A 17,372-nucleotide genomic window follows, 5' to 3' on the forward strand; every position below is an offset into this window, starting at 1 on the left:
TCTACGACTTCATGACGATCTTTGGGCTGCGGTGCTTGTGGTCACTCGATTGTGGTCAGTGTGACACGACGTGACTTACGACTATGCTGAAACTCCGGGTGCTGCTCTGTGTTAATGCCTCAGGTGATGCTTTTTCCCATTAAAAGTGCCTTAATTGCCTGCTGGGCTCGTTTTTGCGTGGTGTTTTCGACTCAGTCGGTAACTGGGACAGTTTTGCCTGACGGCCCTTTGGTTTGATTTCTAGAGCCAAAAATTAATTAAATAAATAAATAAATGGCTCAGTAAATTACTCGATAAACAAAAATAACTAAATATAGTATATTGGGCTTTTGGGCTTACTTTGATTGTAATTACACGCGCACACACACACACACACACACAGTTATATCTCTCTATTTCTGTATAAATTTTTTTATTAATGCCATTTTAAAATATTTTTTAATGATTGTTTGCTTTATTGATTCATTTATTTATTTTTTCATTCATTGATTTATTTACTTGTTTCCAGTAGTTAATTTATTAGTTTCTGTGTTTCTTCATTCTTATGATAATGAGGGGCATGTTCTTCACGTTCAGGCTTAGCGGTCAGGAGGAGAAGAGCTGATTAAACTGTTCGCTCAGTCCATAAAGAGCTGCAGCGCCAGAGACAGACAGACCAGCTGATAATAACTCTCGATGGCTTCCGCAGGCCGTGTGTGACGATGACCCGCCTCCTCCAAAGTTCTGAACGCTACACGGTCAACCTCCGAATCAACAGGTCAGCAAAATGGACCGAACTGTCCCCACAGCCTCCAACGAAGACTAAATACTCCCAGCCTGCGTTTTCAGCCAGATCAGCCGAGACTCGCAGATCTCTGACTGTCTGTCTGACTGTCTGTCTGTCTGCAAGCAGCCGTTACTGTACTGTCTTGTCTTTAGTTACCGCTGATAGAGCAAGACATGAACTATCGATCCACAGAATCTGATATCGGTCATCCAATCGGAGTATTAAAACACTGTTACACATTAATTGACAGCTCCTTTATTATCATAAAGCCCAGGAAATGCAAAAATAAATAGGGAAATAAATAAATATAAGCATGAATAGTTCTGGAAATAAATGAGCAAAAAGAGAAAACATGTTCATAATAACCATAATTTTTTTTTTAAAAATCAATGAGAATGAGAAATTACTAAATAGACATAAGTAAATGTATTTTTTTTTTTGCATTACATTTATTTTTTATTATATTTATTTTTATTTGCTTTATTATTCTTTGCCATTCTAGTTCATGTATTATTTTTCTGAGTCATTTTAATTTTTTCATTTTGGCAAATGTGGTCCCGCACATTCCTCCCACAGATGAGGAATGCTAAAGCAGAATTTGGACACTAGGGGGCAGAGGTGGCCTTGTATAAAGCCGTGCTCCGTCGCCCAGAAAAGACTGGATCTCAGAACTTATGATTCAGCGTTTATAGTCAGTTGATGTTTTTGTTTAATACCTGTGGAAACTCTTTTATTAAAACACACGACTGTGTAATTTAAGAGGAAACGGTTCGCTGTACAGCTGCTCCTTTTCATTTTATTAGCGATGTGTTTGATTTTTTGTTTTTAAGCCAAACAGTAAAGGTGTACTGAATAATGAGGAACCAAAGAAGCCCTGAAGAGCAGAATGACCGATCATTAGTGTCGGGTAATTGACCGCAGCATAATGAGGCGTCATCTAAGCCGCTTATCCTCCTGGGTTTGGGGGTTGCTGGAGCTCATCCGCAAGGCAGGAAACACCCTGATCTGCCCCAAACGCTGGAATATTTTTCAGGGTGGCAGGAACATTAAAAGGAAACGTGGTTAAAAGAACGGATAAAAACAGAAGAACGACCTCCACACTTTCACACAAACTCAGACCCCGACATGCAGCTACGCCTCTGAGCTTGGTGGGGGGGGATCACCTGCAAGCGTCTCCCCAGATTTGGTCAAAACGTCTAAACCTTCAAGCAGGTTATTAGTAAATTAGACGATGTGCAATTGCTGATTAGGTTCAAATCAAAGCTATTATAATGAGACTTGGATGGGCTCAGAAACAGAACCGAACACGGTGTCGTTGGGCTGATTCAGTCACACACACGCTGTCCCTCGTCCTAACGACTCCGTCAGACCCGAAACCTTTCACCCAGTTACACTTTCATAAAATTACCAGTTCCAGTTCCGGAACCAGGACAGACTGGAGACGGGCGTTTTCTCATAGCGTCCTGATCGAGGAACGTCACAAACCTGGAAACAAATTCCATATTAACGAGATTTCAGTTCAGTGAACGCCGGGAATCTGCATCCCTTCAGCTTATTCAGTAACTGCATGAAATAAACACATTTTTATTTATTTATTCATTTTGTGTAAAAGCCCCTCAAATGAACAGAACGTGTGTTTATGATCTCCACATATCACTACACGCTTACGATTCACTGCTGAAAGCCAAAAATCTCCGCCGCTCTTTGTGTTGTTCTCTAAAAGTGATGTTTCCAGAGCAGATCACTGAAGAGACGCCGTCTGTTTATAGTTTAGAGCCCAGATTTGGGGAAAAACGGGTCGACTTTCAGTAGAAAAACAAACTGAGTTCAGCTTCTTTTATTATAAGGGTTTAAAATGACGTCACCGTCTATTAGACTGGAGAGAAGAGCTACAGCCTCACACGACGCCCAGCTTCTGAATGGAGCTTATGGAGTATGAACGTTATGGAGAACATGACCAAGTGCGGTTTGGAACCACCGGTGGTCCTGAGGAGCTGAAGAGGAAATCAATTAATTAATTAATCAATCAACTAATCAAGTTACTGTGTAATTGAGTACCTGTGACCACCTGAATAGACAGTTGGCATCTTATTAATAAAAGCTGTTTGTTTACCAATAACCCTTCTTACTGGCCGGAAAGGTTACAAAATTGGGGTGTTATTACAAACGAGACTGTTAGTAAACTGTTATTAACGTAGATCATGAGTAATCACGTTATCAGATAAGGTGCAGTGTTCAAAACTCGGCTTAAACAACATCTATATGCTAAATTCTATTATCTCTGATACTCTGTTACCCTGTTCTTCAGTGGTCAGGACCCCCACAGACCCTCACAGAGCAGGTACTGTTTGGGTGGTGGGTCATTCTCAGCACTGCAGTAACACTGACGTGGTGGTGGTGTGTTAGTGTGTGTTGTGCTGGTCTGAGTGGATCAGACACAGCAGCGCTGCTGGAGTTTTTAAACACTGTGTCCACTCACTGTCCACTCTATTAGACACTCCTACCTGGTCGGTCCACCTTGTAGATGTAAAGTCAGAGACGACAGCTCATCTGCTGCTGCACAGTTTGTTTGTCTTAGTTCTTCATCAGTGGTCACAGGACGCTGCCCACAGGACGCTGCCCACAGGACGCTGTTGGCTGGGTATTTTTGGTTGGTGGACTATTCTCAGTCCAGCAGCAACACTGAGGTGTTTAAAAACTCCAGCAGCACTGCTGTGTCTGATCCACTCAGACCAGCACAACACACACTAACACACCACCACCACGTAAGTGTTACTGCAGGTACAGAGGGGATAGAACACCGATATCTAAATATTCCAGATATACAGCTATTTTTATTTTATTTGCTGTCCTAAACAATCAGCGAACTCACAATGTCACTTCTAATTAATTTATTATGTAATGTTGATGATAAAATACTGGTAAATCTTCAAAATCACTGAGGTTGTTTGATCACGTCTGGTTCCTATCACCACCACTGTGAACAGTTCTAATCAGTCAGTTTCCTCTAAATTTGCTCGGTGATGAATCCCATAGTATCCCGAGTGTGTTGGCAGTGTAGTCCATGGGTTACAGGGTGGGGCAGCGCTGGATTAGTGTTGTAAAATTTCAGATTTACTGTATTTGTCACTTTAAATTCTGATCTCTGGTGTTTCTTCCATGTTGAAAGTGCTCAGTGATGGTTAAAGAATGGCATTAGGCTCAGGGCGATGGCCTTCTGAGCGCTGCATTGTCCTGTCTGTTCCCTTCATTTACATGCCGGAACAGGTGCTGTGAGGTTATTTGCCGCTGCAAATCTGAACGCCCTTTGCTGGGATGTCCGCGGGCCAATCACACCAGAAGCTGCCTTCACGACCATATAAGGCAAAAGGCTGAGTAGCAGGCGGTAGCGGGTGTTTCCCCTGCAGAAGGCCTGCATTGTTCCTCACAGGGCGGCCTGCCCACAGGGGATATGCATCTCTCTCTCCCTCTCTCTCTCTCTCTCTCTCTCTCTCTCATTCTCTCTCTCTCTCTCTCTCTCTCTCTCTCTCTCTCTCTCTCTCATTCTCTCTCTCTCTCTCTCTCATTCTCTCTCTCTCTCTCATTCTCTCTCTCTCTCTCTCTCATTCTCTCTCTCTCTCCCCCCCTCTCTCTCTTTACCCCTCTCTCTCCCTCTCTCTCTTTACCCCCCCTCTCTCTCTTTCTTTACGTTTGTTCTATGTACCACATTATTTGTAAGTCGCTTTGGATAAAAGCTTCTGCTAAATGTAATGTAATGTAATTTATGCCTTCTCCCTCTCTCTCTCTTTCTTTACCCCCTCTCTCTATTTACCCCCTCTCACTCCCTCTCTCTTTCTCTCTCTCTCTTTCTTTACCCTCTCTCTTACTTTACCCCCCCCTCTCTCTTTCTTTACCCCTTCTCTCTCCCTCTCTCTCTTTCTTTACCCCCCCCCCTCTCTCTCTCTCCCTCCCCTCTCTATCTCTCTCTCTCTCTCTTTTTCTCTCTCTTTTTCTCTCTTTACCTCTCTCTCTTTCCCTTTCCCTCTACCCCCACCCCCCCGTCCGGATGCCAACCGCATGGCTAAATTTAGGTCCCAATTTTGTTACCAAAATATGGTAGCCTCATCAAAATGGGAGTAACTGGAGGCCAGATGTTCCGCCCAGATGTTGTTTGTTTTTGTTCTTATGTTAATGCTGAGCTGTAACGTACACAGTCGTGGACGTGACTCGGACACAAAGGATGGAAAACAGGCTTCACCTCATGTTCACGTGTGAAAGGCTTGATCTGAAAGGCTCCCTGATTTCAGGTAGAAGTGCCTTGTCTACCAAACCCTCAACCCCCCTCCTGCTACCTGCCAGGGGAGCTCACTCTAAGCTCCTCCCTCGAGGCGGCAAGGGCTTTTCCGCTGTCGGGGTTTCAGGCAAAGCGCTTTTTATGGTAATGTTCACAGCCAGCTACTTTCCTGCATGACATAATCTCCCACTTTTCCCTTAGGTAGGGCTGAAATCTCCTGATAGGCGTTTGTTTTCGTGCCAGCAGCTTTTGGGAGAAAGAAAAACAGCCAATGGGGCCTTTGGTGAACTTGCATGCTGTGGTCAGACCAGTGGTGTTCAAGTTTTGCCACATCTTAAAGATTTTCCCTTAATTTATACTATTTTTCACGTTTTACAATGATGACATCAACTCCACGAAAGCATTGTTTATATAAATTAACACGCATGAAATTAAACAGTGGCCAAAGAAGTCGAGCATATCGTCAGAAGAAAACCTCGTTTTTCAGTTTTTGCCCTAATTTGAAAATGCCTGCAGCCCTTTTCATTGTTTGTAAATTTCATGATGAATAGACTGGGATAGGCTCCAGCACCCCCTGCGACCCTGATGGAGAAGCGGCTTGGAAAATGTATGGATGGATGGATGGATAGACTGTAAGAAATGACCTGGGAAAATTCTGGTTCCACTGACTTCCATTAAAAGTAAAGCAGGTTTTTACCTCCTCCTGTAGGTTTATATTTCTTAAAACAGCCAGCTTTTTATATGCGTAAGCTCCTACATAGCATCGCTATGAAAAAGGAAAAGCATTCCTTACGCAAGATCATGTTTCATTTGATTTCTATCAGACACGTGATGTTCTGTCTACAATAAAACAGGGCTCTTGTGTGTATTTCCTGTCAACACTTGTCTGCTTTTCCTTATTGACATAAAAAAGCCTTAAATATGAAAATGTAGTGGTTCCAGTCAAACTTTGGACTGTTACTGTATCTTAAATCTTCCTAGTTCAGAGTAACTCCTAACACAACCACGGAAATGAAGCTTATCCATGGACTTGTGGAAATGTAGGACAAAAGCTCGATTTTAAAGCACACCTATGCGGAGAACCTCGGGCAGACAATGCAAGTGTCAGCGTCCAGCTAGTAAGGAGGGCGTGAGGCCGTCCTTAATCCAAAGTAAATGGACCTGCTTTTATTTTTATCCTCCCAGCTTTATATCCAAGGCCCGGCATGTTTCCACCCTCCTATTACGGATGGCTGGGAGTGGGGCGTGTGTTCGGCGTGCGCTCCGTGTTACGCTTGGGTGTGTCTTTGGAGTGAGGGAGTGACATCACTGGCTGATCTTCAAGTGTGCACAAAGGCCTGTGACCGCCTTCTCAACAGGAAGAACAGGTACTGTGTGAAAGCTGACCGCACTGCACTCCCAGTCAGTCCGAATGCTTCTGCTGCACATGGAAAAAGGGAAAACCCTGATCATTACTAGATCCATGCTCTTATGTTGAGGATGAAGTGCAGAGAACCATCGAGCAGAAGATTTAATGAGAGCGTAATCCGTTCTGTCAGCAGCTTCATCGCATCCCGCCCTAGACTGTTGCTTCTGAGAATGTGTGCCAGTCTGTTTTAATTACAGTGTGTTTTAATTTGGTGGGCAACACGGACGTTTCGCTGTAGTCGGAATAAAACCATGTATCTCCAAAATGGTGACTTTACAGGAGAAGGAAAAAACCTACTTTACTTTTAATGGAAGTCAATGGAACCAGAATTTTTCCCCAAGTCATTTTGAGTTGTTTCTTTTAGTCCATTCATCGTGAAGTTTACAGACAATGTGAAGAGCGACAGGGATTTTCAAATTACGTCAAAAAACAGAGGACAAAGTACATAAACCCTGTACCTGAGTTAAAGTCGAGACCCCCAAGGTAAAATATTCCTCCAGTAACAGTAGAAGTTCCTCCCTTTAGACCTCCACTTGAATAAAAGTACTAAAGTATTTACCTTCAAATGTACTTAAGTATAAAGTAAAAGTACTAAAAGAGGAATTCTGGCTCTGATGTCCTGTTATCATTTTTATCACAGATGAGCTCCTTTACTATGTTGATCTGTAGGCGTCTGTTCATAAACATAAACCAGCCCAAACTCATTTACTATAAAATGAAATGGTGTTTGTAGAAATTCAGAAAAAAGCCGCGTCAGTCTCGACTGCATATGTGGACATATTTCTATATTGAGCTCTATTTACACAAAGTTAGGTTAGTTCATCATTTATGTTGAACAGACTCTCCCAAAGTTTTACGCTGCTGCGCTGACGTTGAACCGCGTGCTGCACTGGGTCGGTATGACCAACAGGTCAAAACCAGCTCTAAACAAAGTGACCGCTGGGCCCTGATTGGTGCTCTGGCTTTGCGCTTCTTTCGTTTTGACATGTGACGTTTTTATACACACAGAAACCAAAAGGAACGACAGATTTCTCAAAATGTAGGAGGAAAAAGTCGGATATTAGACTCTGAAATGTAGTGGAGTGAAAGGAAAAAGTCGCCCAGAACGGAGAAACTTCAGTACAGATACACCAAAAATACTAAAGTACAGAAACTAATTACATTTACTCAGTTACTCAGATACTCAGATACTCAGTTACTGTCCACCACTGTCGAAAACTGAAAACGAACAAAATTGGAGAGCCGTGTTTTTCTTCTCACGTCAGCGATATCTCACGTTTGTTGTGTTTTCAAACTCAGTCCAAGGAAGATTCACGAGTTTGTGGTTGAGACAGCACATCAAACCTCACAGCTCCTGAAGCTTGGGATTTTTGGATGGACTTTTCATGAAGCTGGTATGATGTGAAATTTACTTATTATCTACCAGTGAACCTACAAGTGTCTTCTGAGTTCATAATGATACATTTGTGGTAAATCTGATAAATTAAGTTGTCTTTGGGGACTTTTTAGCCTCATAGTCCCCAGCATTATCATCGCAAATATGTGATAGATGCACATTTCACATCTGGAAAGGAACAACATGCGCTCCCATCCTGACAGCGTCTCTTTCAGGGAAGGCCTTCATATAAATAAACCACACACTGCATCCATCACCACAGCATGGCTTCGCAGAAGAAGAGTCCGGGTGCTGAACTGACCTGCCTGCAGTCCAGACCTTTTCACCAACAGAAAACATTTAGCGCATCATGAAAGAAGAAATCCAGCAAAGAAGACCCAGAACTGAGCAGCTAGAATCCCACATCAGACAGGAACGGGACAACGTTCCTCTCCCAGAGCTGCAGCTGCTGGTCTCCTCACTTCCCAGATGTTGACAGACTGCTGTTAAAAGAAGAGGGGATGCTACACGGCGGTGGACGGCGGCCCTGTCCCGACTTTTTTGAGACATGTTGCTGCCTTAAAGTTCTAAATGAGTTAATGTTTTTCATGAAATGGTAAAATGTCTCACTTTAAACATCCGATATGTGTTTTATGTTCTGCTGTGGATAAAATTTGGGTCTATGAGATTTGCAAATCATTGCATTCTGTTTATATTTATATTTATTTACATTTTACACAGCGTCCCAACTTTTTTGGAATTGGGGTTGTATTTTGCATTGAAAGCCTTTAAAATATGACTGTTTTTTTACAGGTAGGTTTGTTTCCACGTCATTTGTTTCAGTTCACATTTCAACATATTAAATACTGCTTCAGTTAGACCCCCATAGACCCTCACAGAGCAGGTACTGTTTGGGTGGTGGGTCAGTCTCAGCACTGCAGTAATACTGACGTGGTGGTGGTGTGTTAGTGTGTGTTGTGCTGGTCTGAGTGGATCAGACACAGCAGTGCTGCTGGAGTTTTTAAACACCTCAGTGTCGCTGCTGGACTGAGAATTGTCCACCAACCAAACATATCCAGCCAACAGCGTCCTGTGGGCAGCGTCCTGTGGGCAGCGTCCTGTGGGCACCGTCCTGTGGGCACTGATGAAGGACTAGAGGATGACCAACACAAACTGTGCAGCAGCAGATGAGCTGTCGTCTCTGACTTTACATCTACAAGGTGGACCGACAAGGTAGGAGTGTCTAATAGAGTGGACAGTGAGTGGACACAGTGTTTACTGTGGACACACTCCAGCAGCAGTACTGTGTCTGATCCACTCATACCAGCACGTCAGTGTTACCGCAGTGCTGAGAATGATCCACCACCCAAATAGTACCTGCTCTGTGAGGGTCCATGGGGGTCCTGACCACTGAAGAACAGGGTAACAGAGTATCAGAGAAACAGATGGACTACAGTCTGTAACTGTAGAACTACAGAGTGCAGCTATACAGTAAGTGGAGCTGATAAGATGGACAATGAGCGCAGAAACGAGGAGGTGGTCAGGCTGTTATGCTTGATTACATAATATATAACTTAATCATAACTTTCCGTGAGGTAGCTTGAGGAGGTCTGGTTCCTGGCGCCACCACTGGAACCAATTCTGACTCGGTGAGCTTCTCTAGAACGTAGCATTTCACAGCAAACCACTCGGAATGACTTTCCTCACATCTTGATGGTTTAATTATGCAGAATGCTTGAAAAATCTGTGGTATTCCCCTTTTTCCCCAAAGCCGAAAAACCGACACGCTGTCTGGTGACTCAGAATTCCTCACTCCGATCTGAATGTCAGGTGGTTCTCGTCTTCTCTCTGAATAGACTCTGAGCTGTTAAAAAAACAAACGTGGCTTGAATGAGCACCACCCCAAATAAACATGGAGCTGTAGTGAACGTGGTGAAGTTGCCCCTCAGGTTCTCCTCGCGATGTGGAAGGATAACATCTCAGCCCACATCTTCACCTGACTGCCCTATACTGTATTCAGTTGTTGGGAAAACAATCCTGCAGCATGCGCTTGGTGGTTTGCGCTGGGGTTTTGTGTGTTTCCTCCTGTAGCGCCAAACAAGTCACTGTTATAAGATCAGACCAGAAAGAATGTGCTGTGTATGTGGTGAATGTAGTGGGCATGATGGTCCAGGTTCATCAGATTTTTGAGTAGAGGCACATTCTTTCGATGACATGATCGCTGGAGCATACCGACGCTTTACATACCCGCAATCTTGCCATTTTTCTCCTGGCAAAGTAGTGAAGATCATATAGAAATATTTTTGAAAGTATGGTATGATCAGAACAGTCTTTTTGGATCTTGAATGTTCTCTACAAACTCCTTACATCACTGATCACCAACTCTACACTGCTAGAAATGAAGGTTCTGCACAGGTACATTTTCATTCTTCAAGGTCCAAACAGTGTAGATGTTCTCTCAAAGCTCCAGCAGTGGTTCTAAGGTCTGATTGTGGAGCTTAAATCAGTTCCTCCAGGTGAAAAGTTGGTATTTGTTCCTTTTCATAACCGAATGTTTTAAAACAGAGCAGTAGAGTAAAAGTCTGGAGGCGAGGCGGGGCGTGTGGAGTCAGTCCAGCTTAGAACAGAACATTTCAGTGGATTATGGTTCAGTTATGATCCCTGACTGAAGGCGCTGAGATGGAGCCTTGAGGGAACCACCCCAGTGACAGGAGCGGAACTGGCCTAGAGGCAGTCTAATACCTTTATTTCTGAGAGTGTACTGGATCTAAAAGCCACTGTAAGCATGTAAACTTTCCTACTCGTAACATAACTGGCCTATCAGGAGGATACTCCACTGCTGAGTCTCGGTTCCGCTCAGTGTTTCTTCCCAAAGCTCTTAGAAAGTTCTCGGCTCATTATGGCTCTGCACCAGGATTCCTTTAAAGCTGTTTTGAGTCAGTGTCCGTTATCAGAAGTGCTGCAGCGGCTTTACGACGACGCCAGGCCGATGACACTGACTGAACAGATAGAACACGAGCAGAGGAATCCTCCACCCTGCACAGGAATCCTGCGTATGATACGCAGGCTAGAACGCTGGGCCAAGGAGCAAAGCGATTAGTGAGCGATTTGCTGCAGTAAAATCTGCATCAGACTTTTCTTATCTTCATATTAGCAGCCTAGTATAGTATTAAACCGTGCTTTTTGCGGTGAGTCAGTTGGCACACATATTAAAACCTATTATTGATTGCTCTGCAATTATGTGACAAAGAAAAGCTCAGATTAACAGTCATTCACAGTCTTTTCATTGACGTGTATTTGGAATAAACAAGATGAATATACTTATTATGCACAATTGCGTTACAGTAATAACCACTGATGTTTTTTATAACATGGTAAGGAAGATGTGGAGGTAAATGTAATACAGGCGTTTGACCTCAATGGACTGCAAAGGACCTCAGTTTGAACATACTGTACCTACAGCTTCGCCACCGCAAAACCGCTATATATCTCCAGCCTCGGTGTGAGCTGACGGACTGTTAAAGCCGTTTATTTGATTTCACTGCCTGCGGATGAGATGTTTATAGTTTTATGAGGCATTATGTCATCACAAGCCCACAGCAACCAACCTCTTATGGTTTGGGCAGCGTGAGCATTGAGGAAAAGAAAGGACGTGGGCCTCTCGCAGTGTTACAGGGGCTACTTTAACAACGCTGCTCAGCTTTAACAGAACACGCTGAGATAAATGTGATTACAGACCTTTAACAGACTTTTTGAAGAAACTACATGTACTTCAATGAGTTGTAGCTTGACAGCTGGATTTGGGGAATTTGCTAATCTAATCAAATGAAGCTTAACGAACATTAATATCCCATTTTCATTAGGAAGTATTATCAATAACCAAGTCACTGTTCTGTTCTAGTATCCTTTGTTCAGCACCCAGGCAAAGGCCCAATCCCATTTCGGCCCTACCGCTTAGCCCTACCCCTGTGTTCTGCATTCACACCCAGGGGTGCGGTGTCCCGATTCATGTTCAGATAGAAGGGTAGGGTGAAGTGTTGGGGATGCGTGGCCCTCCAAACAGAGGTTTTTCAGAGACTCACTCCAAACACACAGGGCATTTACGTGCAGTCAATAATCTGATAATAATCAGATTTCTGCAGTTATCTGATTACTCGAATGGTCATATAAACAGCATACTCTAGAAATCCGATTAGGAAATAATTACTGGATTACTGGATTTTAGCTCAGTAATCAGATTTCTCAGTGCTGTGAACTCTTACTCTGATTTCTTTCGGATTTCTGTGCATGTGTGAGATCGGACCGTGGATGTCGCGAAACCAAACATGAAATACAGGATTTAAATATTCTTCGTCTTCTAGATGACGTGTGTTCATATTTTCAGGTAAAGTGTTTAAACGATGTTTAAAAAAAAGTTTTACGTCGCGTCTTCTTCTGCGAGTTTATTGGCCGGTTTTAAAGCAGAAATCTGATTACTGCCTGACTTATGTAGACCTGGAGTTTCCCCGTTATCTGATTACTCAAGAGCATGTGTGTCACGATTGGCCCCTCCCAGTCCTGTCCATGTGTTCGTGTTGTGTTTTGGTTTAGCCCATGTGGTTTTGTTTTGGTTTCCTAGTCCAGCCCCTTGTTTGGTTACTGGTCTGTGTTTGAACTGTTTGGATGTGCTGTTTGATCGTGTTTGATGTTAGATGTTCTGATTGTTCGGAGTCGTTTGATTCAGTGTTCATTTCCTCCTTAATAAACGTCGCTTATCTCCGCATCTGCCTCCCTGCTCCCAACCGTTACAATGTGTTGATCAGATTACTGACAAAATCTGAATTTCTGCAGTAACCAGATTATTACGTACATGTAAATGCGCTCAGTGTTATGAGACAAAACTGAAAAACCATCAACATGGTGATAATCATTGTACTACCTCAGTTTAATGTCGTTTCAGTGTATTTCCTCCAGCGCTTCCATTGTGTATGGTTCATGACCATGTAGGAACTTTCTGTGAGGGAGCTTTTACAGGTGGACGTCTGGTTCCTATCACCATCACTGTGAACAATTCAGACTGTAAGTTTTTCTAGAACGGAGCGTTTCACCCCAAACCACTCTGAATAGCTTTCTTTACATATTTACCAGTTAATCATACAGAAATTTCATAAAAATGTGTGGAATTCCTTTTTAAGGGGCTTAGCTTAGCCTTGCCCTGGGAATAGAGCTTTTGGGTCGGTTTGTGCTTTATCCATGAGCTTTATCGTTCTTGAGCACCCCCTCTGATGCAGTACCAACCACCTGTGGATATTTCGCTTCAGTCAACTCAGACCTGCATGCATCGCCATAGCGCTGGAAATCCCAACCAAGCACAGATAATATCTACAGCGTAGTTATGAACATTTATATAATGTTTCCTAATGCCGTCACCTAGAGCTAGCATGAACAGAGAGAAAAGCAGAAGCCCTAAGACTGAACCTTGAGGGACTCCACAAGGAATGCCCAGTTTTTTTGATGCCTGATTTCCAGTTAAAACTATGAACTGTATTACCTAAATGTGATTTAAACCGTTCCAAAACTGTGCCTGGGAGGCCGACTGTCACGATTGGCCCCTGTCCATGTGTTCTTTTTTTTGGTTTAGCCCCCTCGTTTCATGACTCCGCCCCTGATTGTCTCCACCTGTTTTCCACCTGTCCCTCGTTTTCCCTGTGTATTTAAGCCCTGTGTTTGGCCCTTTTGTTTGCTGGTCTTTGTTGGTTCTTCTGGTTACTGTGTGTTGTTTGAACCTGCTTATTGTTTATTGTTGGTCTGTCAGGTCATATGACCCTGGACAGTCTCGACCCTGATTTTGGACTTGCCCATAATAAATCTCGCATATGCATCCGCCTCCTCGCTCCCCGTTACACCAACCCAGCATCCAAGCCGCTTGATTAAAGTCTTGTGGTTAACAGAAACACAGAAAACACAGTTGTGGTACAACATGACACTCACTTTTATATTGCACGGTTAACAGGCACAGCAGGTGTTTAGTGTGAGAGTTTTTGCGTCGTTCTCGCTCAGCGTCTGCCAGCTTTTGTCACCTATAAAGTAGGAAATGCCTGCAGCTGGCAAAGCACAATCATTCAGGAAGGACAACATTCACAACACATTGTGTGTTCAGTTCAGCTGCGTTTTCTACACTGTCCCAGTGTAGCTTTACAGAAATCCAGATCCAGATACTCCGTGAGCCAAACGAGAGCCACTGTGGCAGGAAAAGCTCCCTAAAAGCGTGAAGTGGAACCTAAAGAACCAGTTAAACCTCTCTCGGACATACCGTATCAGAGTTACAACACAACGTTCTTCAAGGGCAAAGAAAACGGTTCGATTTAGAACCATGAACACCCAAGGAACCTCTTGCATGCTTAAAGGCTCCTTTGTATGGTGAAAGGGTTCTTCAGAGTGGTTGAGAATGTGTTCTGTATAACTGTACACAAAAAAGATGGTTCTTCAAGGGTTCTTTAGTGATGACAATGGTTCTACATAGAATCATGAACACTTAAAGAACCCTTTGCATGATTAAAGGGTTCGTTGCATTGTGAGCATTCTTCAGATTGGCGGAGAGTTTGTTTTATATGGTTCTATATAGAACACTTATGAAAAGGGTTCTATATAGCACCAAAAAAGGGTTCTTCTACTGTTACAGACTTGACATTGTGACGATAGAAGAACCCTTTTCACAAAGGTTCTATATAAAACCATCCTCCATCAGTCTGAAGAACACTTTCACGATGCAAAGAACCCTTTAATTGTGCAATGGGTTCTTTGCATGTTCGTGGTTCTATGTAGAACCATGGCTTTACTAATGAACCCTTGAAGAACCATCATTTTAAACATTGGGATATGAAATATGTACTTTTTTTTACCTGGAAAAACGTATTTAAAGAACGCAGCTGGACCTTAAAACCACTGGTGTACCTTTGAGGGAACGTTAATATTGTTCGTACCGTGATGAACAAAAAATGTTCCTGCACAGAACCTTCATTCCAGCAGTGTAGAAGCCTTTTCAAAAAGCTTCTATTTAGATCCATATACAGCATTCTCCATCCATCTGAAGAACCATTTCACCATGCAGAGAACCCTTTAAGCATGCGAATGGGTCTGTGAGTGTTCATGTTCTAAATAGAACTATTATCTTTACTAAAGAACCCTTGAAAAACCATTTTAAGTCTAGCTAATAAGTGATGGAAGCTTTTAACCCACCCAGCAGCACCGTGGAAAACACTTGCCTCAAACCACACAGTGAGTTGTTAAGCAATCTCAAACAGCCTTACCTGTGTGGTTTGACACCCTGCTATCTAGCACGTCCTGGATCTGTACTTTAGCCTGTTGTAATAGATAACAGGATGTCATACAGTGTCAGAAACACTGTCACACGCCACTCAGCAGACCAAGGTTGGGTAGATATACACCGATCATAACATCATGACCACCTCCTTGTTTCTCCGCTCACTGTCCACTTTATCAGCTCCACTTACTGTATAGCTGCACTCTGTAGTTCTACAGTTACAGACTGTAGTCCATCTGTTTCTCTGATACTCTGTTACACTGTTCTTCAGTGGTCAGGACCCCCATGGACCCTCACAGAGCAGGTACTGTTTGGGTGGTGGGTCATTCTCAGCACTGCAGTAACACTGATGTGGTGGTGTGTTAGTGTGTGTTGTGCTGGTCTGAGTGGATCAGACACAGCAGTGCTGCTGGAGATTTTAAACACTGTGTCCACTCACTGTCCACTCTATTAGACACTCCTCCCTTGTCGGTCCACCTTGTAGATGTAAAGTCAGAGACGACAGCTCATCTGCTGCTGCACAGTTTGTGCTGGTCATCCTCTAGTCCTTCATCAGTGGTCACAGGACGCTGCCCACAGGACGCTGTTGGCTGGATATGTTTGGTTGGTGGACAATTCTCAGTCCAGCAGCGACACTGAGGTGTTTAAAAACTCCAGCAGCACTGCTGTGTCTGATCCACTCAGACCAGCACAACACACACTAACACACCACCACCACGTCAGTGTTACTCCAGTGCTGAGAATGACCCACCACCCAAACAGTACCTGCTCTGTGAGGGTCCATGGGGGGTCCTGACCACTGAAGAACAGGGTAACAGAGTATCAGAGAAACAGATGGACTACAGTCTGTAACTGTAGAACTACAGAGTGGAACTATACGGTCAGTGGAGCTGATAAATTGGACAATGAGCGCAGAAACGAGGAGGTGGTCAGGATGTTACGCCTGATCACATAATATATAATGTGTATATAAATATATGAAGATGTCCAGTGAACGTAAGTCTACTATTAAACTAACACTCTATTGTGTATGAACAGCAGCTGCTCGAGACGCAGCCTAAGGCCTCTTACCTACCACACTAACACAAGCCTGCTGGTGTGTGTGGGGTGTTTTGGTGAGGTTGTCAGTCCAGTGTTTAGCAGTGTTAGCCTGTATATAGCAATATTCACATTTCAGCTCCTTAATGACCTCATAATTCAGAGGATCTGGCCACGTTCAGCACGAAAATGTCCACACGGCAAAACGGATTGGATTTGGAACAACTGCAGCGATGACAGCATTCACGCTTGTCATCGAGAAAATCAACTTAGACCCAAAGATTCCTAATACGGACCCGATGCTGACTACAGAATGATGACGCAGCTTCAGACGTCCTTTAAGGCAGGGAGTAAGGGGAAGGCCGTCAACGTTGTTTTCTTTTCACCAAACTGCTTTGCAGACAAATTCGCCAACGCCAGACTTATTATTATTTCGTCTGATTGATAATGGAACAACGAAGTAATGTGTACATCTCTCCTTTAATATCTACAGATATGCAGAGGAATGTTAGACATGCCAGCCTGGAATGATCTTCTCCCTTTTTTGTCCTAATAGCTGGGATAAATGTGTCTGCGAAACCAGAATTTCAAACAAAATATGTTTCTTAGACCAAAACTGCTTCTATACGTTCTTTACATTGTATGTAAATTTTATGATGATGGACTAAAACAAATGACTGTGTATATACTACATGTATATGTGTATGTATCTACGTGTCTTTCTATCTGTATATATGAAGTTTGGAGGTCTGTAGTGATTGACTGCAGAAAGTCGGTGACCTCTGCGCACTATGCCCCTCAGCATCTGCTGACCGCTCTGTCATTTTACGTGGCCGACCACTTCGTGGCTGAGTTGCTGTCGTTCCCAATCGCTTCCACTTTGTTATAATCCCACTGACAGTGAACTGTGGAATATTTAGTAGTGAGGAAATTTCACGACTGGACTTGCTGCACAGGTGGCGTCCGATCACGGCACCACGCTGGAATTCACTGAGCTCCTGAGAGCGACCCATTCTTTCACTAATGTCTGTAGAAGCAGTCTGCAGGCCGAGGGGCTCGGCTTTATACACCTGTGGCCATGGAAGTGACTGGAACACCTGAATTCAATGATTTGGATGGATGACTGAACACTTTTGGAAATATAGTGTGTGATCACTGCATATTAACTATTATTATTATAATTACTTAGGTGCTTCCAAACTTTAGACT

Source organism: Pygocentrus nattereri, chromosome 8, assembly GCF_015220715.1.
Source record: "Pygocentrus nattereri isolate fPygNat1 chromosome 8, fPygNat1.pri, whole genome shotgun sequence".
Lineage (NCBI taxonomy): Eukaryota > Metazoa > Chordata > Actinopteri > Characiformes > Serrasalmidae > Pygocentrus > Pygocentrus nattereri.